The 9,578-nt window shown below is 37.2% G+C and overlaps 1 long non-coding RNA gene across 1 annotated transcript; it reads left to right on the plus strand.

The window, feature by feature from the left end:
• Positions 1-4,893: 4,893 nt before the first annotated feature.
• Positions 4,894-8,966, plus strand: LOC128311496 (uncharacterized). Its single transcript, XR_008289950.1, has 5 exons — positions 4,894-6,018; positions 6,139-6,246; positions 6,593-6,663; positions 8,308-8,426; positions 8,524-8,966. It is a non-coding gene; the product is annotated as an uncharacterized LOC128311496 (long non-coding RNA).
• The last annotated feature ends 612 nt before the right edge of the window (positions 8,967-9,578 follow it).

Genomic DNA, 9,578 nt, shown 5'->3' on the forward strand with positions numbered 1-9,578 from the left:
CAATAAATGTATTTAAAACTCAGTCTGCTGATTTGGACAAGTAGCATATAATTCCCCTCTAAAACATGTACTTACTAAAAATGTATGCTTAGATAGCTTGTTTTTATAGAATGTTAAGAAATAATGGCTTTCAAAGTACAGTATTTCCTTGGATCTTTGAAGGCCATAATCTGATGAGTTTAGCAAAATTTCTGGCTTCAACAAGGAGAAAGCCTGCTAGTAATTGCACAGGTTGCTGGAAAAACCTTGAATTTTATCCTTTACCCAAGCACAAGCAACAATACTTGTGCTTGTTCCTTTTTTAGGAGGGGAGGGGAACCAAGATGTTTTGTATTCACCAAGACAACCTACACAGACAGCACATGAACAGAAATTCCTATAGCAATTTCTTATTTTTTTTTAGAGTTTATTTATGTTGAGGGAGGGAGGAAGGGAGAGAAGGTGGGGGGAGAGAGAGAGAGAGAGAGTCAGATGTGGGGCTCAATCCCATGAACTGTGAAGTCATGACCTGAGCTGAAATCAACAGTTGGATGCTTAACCAACTGAGCCACCCAGGTGCCCCTCCTACAGCAATTTGTAATGCAGTGTTTCTCCAGGTGAGATTTAGGGCCCACATGCTTTGGAATCAGCCTAGACGCTAATGAAAAAATGTGGATCCCCGGGCCTCATTCTCAGATAATGAAATAGCATCCCTAGTGATTCCTAGTGGGAATCAAAATTCCCAACCAGCTCCCCAAGTGATTTTAATGCACTCTAAATAAGAGAGCTTCTGTTAGTGGCCCTTTTGCTCACTCTTTTGACAAATACCTTGCTTACCTTAATTATCATGGATCTGGGGAAAAGAACAAACTTTTCCTGTAAACCCTTATGGTAATCTGAACCTGTAACAATTGCAGCCACCCGGTGAAGACCTTCTAGTGTAATCCGAGATGCTCTCTCTGATGGAGTTTTGCAGTCTCGAGTTGAAGATTAAGTTGCTGTTCCATTATTTTGAGACTTTATAATATTCCTTTTCATAGTTTTTACTATCTGACTGTGAGAAAAAGGCTTGGTCAGTACTTTCTGTTTTTATTTTTGAATCCCTTTTATTCAGTACCTCTTTCTAATTTCACTATTAGTTCAATTGAGGAATAAGTATATTTTTTGCCCATGTGATTTCTTCTTATGTTTTAGTACCCTTTCCTCTTCCTACTTGCTCTCTTTGATACTTTTGATACTTTTTTTTTTAAATGTAAACTGTAAGTAAGTGTGCTGATCAGTAACCTTTCTCTTAATGCAGTATCTCTTAAAAAATCTTCCTTCAGGGTAATTGTATCTTTTCTCCTTTATAACTGGTGTTCTGGCTTCTGATTAGGGAAGGACCCTGGCCTTTGTTTCTGCTTTCTTTCACATTGGAGATAAGATAATGAAGAGGGACATCACTGTCCCAGATGGGTTCTGGCTCTGGCTTCTGATTCTGCAAATGTCAGATTTTCATACAATTTCTCGCCCTCTTGGACAAAACCTCACAGAAATAGAACTTGATAGCTCTTGTGGCTTTCTCCACTCCAGAAGGAGGAAAAAAAATCTATCTCTCACTATTCTCTTCCTTCTTCTCACTTTTATTTTTTTCAAAGTTGATATGCTTAGAAAGAAAATAATTTTACTATGTTTCTCCAGAATTTTCAAAGGAGATTAGAGAGAAGCAGAAGTTAGGAATTCTGGGTCATTGGTTTTCTAAACACTTGGTAACACAAACCCCATAAAAGAAGTAAAAATTTTATAATCTGAACCCTACTCTCTACTATGAAAGATATTATCTTGGAGAACTATAGCATTAGATTCTGAACATAATACTTGGGTTTACCTTCATTGGATATAGACAACTACTTCATCAATGTGACAGGGAATAAACACAGAATAATTAAAATTAACAAAGAGTTCTCAAACTTTTGTCATAGTCAATGTGTCAAGTTTCTCCCTACTGTTTTTCTTACAAGTATAGTTCACAAGTAGATCTGATTTTCATCTTTTTTCTCCCCCTCCTAATCATATCTCATTCTCTTTAAAAGTTCCCTGAGTATGGGTGCTTGAGGCTATATGGTGATAATACTGTTTTCAATAGAGCTGCTTTGGAGAGTTATGTGGGCTGCTGATAAAATCCATTTTCTAGAAAATAGATTCAGGTTTGCTTCCCCAAGATTGAATGACAGGGGTGCATCTATAGAGATTAAAGGATTGCAAAATTTGGTAATTCTGGGTTAGATGAGTCAATCTCTTTGGTTTCCTTTTCCTTTGTATTAAGTACCTTTTTAAGGGTGATAATTTCACTATTACTAGTTCAATTGGGGAAAAATAGATTTAATTTTTAATTTTTTGTCTCCACTGTTGCTTTTGCTTTAGTACCCCCTCTCTTATACCAAATGCGCGTGCACACACACACACACACACACACACACACACCACTCAGGAATTTGAATTGCTTTAGGATTCAGATATTCATTTTCTTTCATCCAATTCTATCATTTTTTGGACCCTTCCAACTAGCAATGAGTGAGCCAAATATTTCAAAAATGCAGCTAGTAAAGTAAGACAGAAAAAAGAAACACCACCTTTTACTTATTTTTCCCCCATTTTCAACTTCCTGACAAATACAGGAGACAGTAGGAATGGTTAGGGAAATACATGCCGAACGTTATAATATTTGTATCATGTTATTTCTGTTCCCCTTGTGTTTGACAGGCTTTGTCATCTACTGGACTTCTCTTAGTTTTCACTCTTTCCACAGGAAGTTTTTCTGGTTTATTTTTTTAAAATTAATTCTACCTGACCTGACCTCAACACACCTTACTGGAAACATTCTTTTAGAGAAGAAAAAGAGGCAGCTTAGCTGGAGGCTGGTAGAAGTCACACTGAAATACCACTCGTTAAATCTGTATGGTTAAGAAGAGGCAGGAGTGGTCTTAGCTCACAACAGAACTTCCATATATTATCATTTGTTTTTCCCACAAATCCAAATAAATTACTGTTTCCACTGTATATAATAGTTAACACTTCATTAGGCAACATATGCAGAGCATATCTCAGAAATATGGCCACAGTAGTAAAGTTGCATCCTAAAAGTGTATTCTATTTGTTTCAGGGATAAAAAAAAATTAATACTAAGTCTTCCACAGTAGGGTATTTCTAGAGGCCTTTAAAAATTCATAATACACAATGCTTGAATAGTGGATATTAGATGTTATGAGGTACCTGTAATGTTGAATAAATGCTAACTGGGATGTTTTATGATCAAATACAGAAGTCATATGATGAAATCGCTATTTTACACTTTGGCCAACCCAAAGTTTATACTTGGCAAGCATTTTAAAAAGATTTGCTTCTGGTTGAACACACTGTTTTCTTGTTTTAACAATTATTCCAGAAGTCTGACTTATTTATATTAAGGCCATTAACCTGTTTAGTTGCTACCTCATTAAGAATTATATAAGTGTTAAGTATCTTCACTTAGAGTTATATAAGTATTGATATATTTCAAATAAAGTAATTTAAGGAGAAACTAAGAAATTAAGGTACACAAGAATTGTACCTAAAACAGATACGGGCTCTGTTTGCATTCACAGGCAGTTTAAAAGAAACAGGAAACACTACACATTTATCTGCTTGCTTGGGTTTCATCATGTGGTAAGTACAAGGTGAGTAATAGCTGTCACAGATGAATAGGATTAGAACTAAAACAGCACTAGGTATCAGAGTGCACATACACATATTCACTAGGTGAGTGAGTAAAATTGTAATGTATTAGGTTGAAGCACATGAAATTGCCATTTTTATTGGTCAGAAGCAGCAGAGCATTGGCAATTTCATATGATTCACCCTTAGATCTTTCAGAACAAAAAAAGACCTTGAAAATAATTCATTCCAAGTTTTCTTAGTCTGGGGTTAAATTCAGTTGATAGTTTGGGGGAGTCTATGATGTGCCAAGTACTGTTATAGTAACTGGGAATATAGACATGGACAAGACTAGTCCTTTGCCCTCAAGGATATTACATTTCAGTGGGAAAGCCTGACAATGTAGAATACATTGTCACTACTGAATTGAATGCAGAGCTTTCTGTCTTATGTTCACATATGCATTTGTCTGGAGGGAGAGTTCACTGAATACATGGAAGTGGTTTATGATCAAGAGATTAAGAACCAGTAACCTATTCCACCAGCTCATGTGATAGATGGAGAAGCCAAAGCACAGACATTGACTGATTTGTTCAATGCCATGTAGTTCATTCATTAGTGGCTGACTTAGGATCAGCACCCAGGCATCCTGGGGTTGCTCTCAGTTGCTCCTGTACACTGTAGGGGAGATGATCTATGATATTTCATTTATTTTCTGTATTTATTCTCTTTTTCAGAGTACCTACATACTATTTTCTAAAATATTTATTTATTTTTGAGAGAGAACAAGTGAGGGAGGGGCAGAGAGAGAGAGGGAGACAGAGAATCCCAATCTGACAGTGCAGAGCCGGACCTGGGGCTCAAATTCACAAGCCGTGAGATAATGACCTGAGCTGAAATCAAGAGTCAGATGCCTGACTGACTGAGCCACCCAGGTGCCCCTTACATACCATTTTGACTCAACAAATTCATTTCAAGAGTTGAGTATCTGGTCTGAGTGATCTCAGTTTGCTTAAACCCTCAGGCTACAGTTGCCACATCTGTAGAATGAGGAGAACAAGTCATAAATGACAGATTATTGTGAGGATTAAATGAGATCATTTACACACACATACCTCCTCCCTCTCCCATTACTTCCTATAATGGGTTTCAGATGATAAGCATGTCATCTATTATTATTATTATTATTATTAGTAGTAGTAGTAGTAGTAGTAGTAGTAGTATTCTGTTTAAGATTTTATAAAGCATGGCCTTTATTGCCAGGTCCCAGGTTCTAAAAAAATCACTTCCTCTGTCTTCACCAGACTATTATGTATATGGCAGCTATTAGGCTTTCCCTTAATTCTGAGGAGATGCAAAAGGGGATAGTGACTGACTATATAGAGCTCTATATAGTATACAGAGCTCTATTATAGTATAGAGCATGTTCTCTGGAGCTTGGTTGCCTGAGTTCAAATCCTGGCTCTACCACTTATGTGATCTGGGGCCAGTTACACAGATTTTCTGCATCTTGGTTTCCGCCTATGTAAAATGGTGTTAATCACGTAGATACTTCATAGAGCTGTTATGAGGGTTAAATGGCTGAATATGTGTTACAGCAATGCTGCGAGGTGGAGATTATTACGCTTGTTTTTAAAAACTGGCTAAGACAATTTAAGAGGGTTGACTAAAGTTTGCATTGCTATGTGTGGCAGAGCTATTGTTTGAACTCAGAGTCAGCGCTTCTTCAATGTCTCCTCAAGGTCATTAAAAAAAACCAAGTAGATGGGGGAGGACCTGGTGTGTGCTCTCTCCTCAGCATGGTCTTCTACAAGTCTTTGTTCTCCTGGAGAGGAGTAAGAGATACTGCCCAGATTCCCTCTCTTCACTGGCATTCAGCCAACCCTCTATTGACCCAACAAACACCTTGAGTGCTTAAATATGTACACCTAGTGATGTCTTTTGCTATCCTATTTGTGACTACCTCAAATGCCAGGTTTCTACAAAGTTATAAATTCCCTGAGAGCATCCTATGTGTCTTTGTTACTACTAACAGTGTTTTACACAATGCCAGGCACACGGTAGATTCTCAAAAAACTATACAGCTGTTTCACATATTTTTTAAATACTTTCTTCTTTGTGTTTTTATATGTTGTCTAAATTTTGTATAATAAGCATGTGGTTATTTTTATTTATTTATTTTAGAGAGAGACAGAGTGCGAGCAGAAGAGGGGCAGAGAGGGAAACACAGAATCTGAAACAGACTCCAGGCTCTGAGCTGTCAGCACAAAGTCTGATGCACGGCTCGAACTCATGAATTGAGAGATCATGACCTGAGCCTAAGTCAGACACTTAACTGAGTGAGCCACTCAGATGCCCCAGCATATGGTAAGTTTTTAATTTAAAAAATAATTAAGCTTTTTTTTACCCTATAAAAAACATGTAGATTGATTTGTTGGTGACTTGCCATATCTGTCACTTTGAAATCCATCCTTTGTCTTTGGCGAGCTGGGGTATGTGGCTGTCCTTGCCCAAGGGATCCTGATTGATCTTCTCTGGTGGCAACAGGGCTCAGCCCCCTCCTTCCTGCAGGATAAAGGAAACCTTGGAAGAGAGGTAAGATCAGGAAGGCCCTGGAGGCCAGCTGTTTTCCCACAGTCTTTTCCTCAGTCTCTGACCCAGAGTGAAACTGGCCCTACTCTGGAATCCTCTCTGATCTCTACACCTAGTGTTCCAGAATTGTTTTCCAAACAAAGAACAGACCACATAAAGTCTGTGACCCCAGGTTTATTAATACTGAAGAGACAAGTAAAGGGAAACCAGGTCATCTGTGGCATTCTGTGAACAAAATATTTTGTAGAGAAAGCTATGTCTTGTATGAGAAGGTAGATAGTGAGGAAGGGGGCAAATTCCTTGTGATGTTTTTCTTACTCTATTCCTTTTGGAAACTCTCAACCTGCAGGCAGTGACAAGGTTGATGGCAAAAAGACCTCTAAGGATTTCAGAATAAATACTTAGACACCACCTTAGAATGTAAGTTATCTATATATTACTGAAGAAAAAGGATATGTGTATTTTCTACTACTTTGGTCATTTTGTATTTCAAAGAAGAGATACTTTTAGATTTCCTTAGGTCTAGTCACTCAAATGTTTCCATTGAAGTGTCCCTACATGGCAGAGGAGTAAGAATGCATATTTTTAGTCTTTAGAGGAGCTAGCTTTGGGAGTATATTCTCAAGCAGCATATAGGAAATTTGAAAATTGTTTTGTGTTCTGTTATTTTAGAAACTCATATAAACTTTTATTTCAATCTTAAAACAGATGTTCCAGAAAGATGCATCAGGCTTTTTATTTGCCTTGGATTACCCTTTATTTTTCAGCATGTACCAATATGCATTTCTGTTTATTGCTGTTTAAGAAACATGGTCTTAGCTGATGGAGGTTTTGTTTTGTTTTGTTTTGTTTTGTTTTGTTTTGTTTGCTTTTGTTTTGTTTTGTTTTTTGTTTCCTAGGATAAACAGGGACAAACCCCTCCCACAGAAGACTTATATATGGACTTGTTCCAGAATCACTCTGGACCCTCTCTAGCTTGAGGAGTCCTAAATTATTTGACACTGACATGTTTTTAAAGAAGAAATTGCTTTCAGTCACTCTGCTCAGGAGGGGCCAATGTGCATTGTAAATATTTTATGGTGTTTTTATGTGCTGAATATCTAATTACTAGTATTTAACATATAATATTTACATCATTCTATATACTATCTGACAAATAATCGGAACTTAAAATGTTCAATGTGTTTGAATTATCCTCTAAATTGATAAGAATCATCATAATGTGAACTGATATGTGGAAGAAAGAAACAGGAGTGGTGGGTTTTATAATTAAAAGGGACTAACATCCCCATAAGAATAGACTCAAGACCAGGAAAAGAAAAACCCGAGAAGATCTTGTCACTCCATCACATTAAGGAGGATTAAGAAGGCCTAGGAAAAAGGATAAGTCACATCATGAAGAAAACCCCTACCAGTGTGATGGGTCATTTCAGTTACATGTGCCTGTTTGGTTATTAGGCATATATTAAAAATATAATTTAAAGCAGAAAAGTCATGGAATTATCAATATGAGAGCTAGAAGTTACTTCAAGCATCTATGATGTTTCATCATTGTACATATCATCTCCTTATCATAGTTGGGCAACGGAGGTAAAGAGAGTTGCCCAAGTTCATGTGACTGACAAGTGGTAACACAGAGATCATCACCATGTTTCCTGAATCCTAGTGTAGAATTCTTCCAGTTTACACTCTATTGTTTCCCATGAGTCACACAGTTTTAGTGTGATTAGCATCTTCTGGGTGGTGACTCAAGCATTTTGTTTAAAAAAAAAACAGACAACTTTAAGTATTATGGTCAATTTAACTAACGGAGACAGGAATATTGCAACCAGGATACTTATTCCCACTTATTAACTATCTTAGGCTTCAATTTGGAGAGACTCATACTTTAAATGAATGAATCATCCAGGGCCCAATTTAATGAAAATGCTATAGTCCCAGAGAATATGTGCATATGGAATTATTTTAGCAGTCTAATTTTAAACAGCTGGGACTCATTTGTTAAGCTGTGGTCTATTCCACTTTTTGAAAAGAATGATACGTAGGTTTTTTTTTTTCTTGCAGACGTAGAACTTTCTAGAAGGTCTGAATGAATACACCCTCCCCTACTTGAAACTTCAGGACAGCTGGCAGCTTAGGCCTTTTGTCCTCCATCTGTGTCCAGCTATTAGAGTTGTGCTGTGGTAAGTAACTTTTTCAAGACTGAGGGCCTGGCTGCCTTCCAGGATCCCATTGTTTATGACCTTCCTTTTATTTAATGTTCTATTTTTATAATTACAGATGTTATTGAATTGAATCAAGAACCCAGGTGTGCTACCTCTTTCAGGCCCATGTCATCTTAAAGGTCCAAGATCTACAGGCTAGTTGGAACAGATGAGTAGAGGAAGAAGGAAAGAATATTTATTGTTTTGACTCCAAAATATGGTGGCAAAACTTTGCAAAATACAGAAGGTTAAAAGATTGCCACAATATCTTGACAGTTTCGTTGTGGTTTGTTTTACATACCACTGCATGTTGTATGTAGACAGATTCATATTTATGAGAAGCAGAGAATGGCCCACCCTGACTCCTCACCTTGATCTTATCAGACAGCATCTGACAAATGAAACAACAGGAAGTTTTGCTGGAAGCTGTTGCTGGCTGGGGTTAAACGCAAGCAGTAAGTGGTCTAGAAATGTTATAATACTTGGCATTGACCAATATTGCCACCACAGTGTGGTAAATTCCAGAATAAAATTAGGACACATATATATCAAAAGTAAACCTCTGGGTATGGGTTTTTCTCTTACTCTATTCCTGGGAAAGTGTCCCTGGTCTGACATGGTACATTGTATTCCAGCTTATAATATTCAGGTGTACAAACAAATCCTTCTGCAGAGAGGGGGGGATAATGGAGTACAATGTAGTCATGGTTTAATACAAGCAAGCTTTCACTAATAAATGTTTAGGTACAGGTTAGAGTACAAATGAAGTTTTTTCAGGTGCTGTCTGCTATTCCTTTACTTTAAGACCCTGACTTTTAGGGCTTAGGTTTATCTGGATAGAACGAGCAACTCTGAATCATTTATTCATCTGTTCATCAAGTCCTTACTGAATGCTATGCCCTATGTCAGGCAACCAAAATTGGGAGAATGTGACAGAACTCCTGATGATATGGATCTTATAGAAAAGCTATTGATTTTAACCTTAATCTGCTCTCTAAAGCAATCTTTCTCAACCAGTTCCTTAAGAGAATTAACTGTACAGACAATGAGTTAAGTGACTATTAAATTTTTTTTAACGTTTATTCATTTGAGAGAAGAGAGAGACAAAGACAGAGACAGGGCATGAGCAGG

This window comes from Acinonyx jubatus, chromosome A1 (assembly GCF_027475565.1).
Source record: "Acinonyx jubatus isolate Ajub_Pintada_27869175 chromosome A1, VMU_Ajub_asm_v1.0, whole genome shotgun sequence".
Lineage (NCBI taxonomy): Eukaryota > Metazoa > Chordata > Mammalia > Carnivora > Felidae > Acinonyx > Acinonyx jubatus.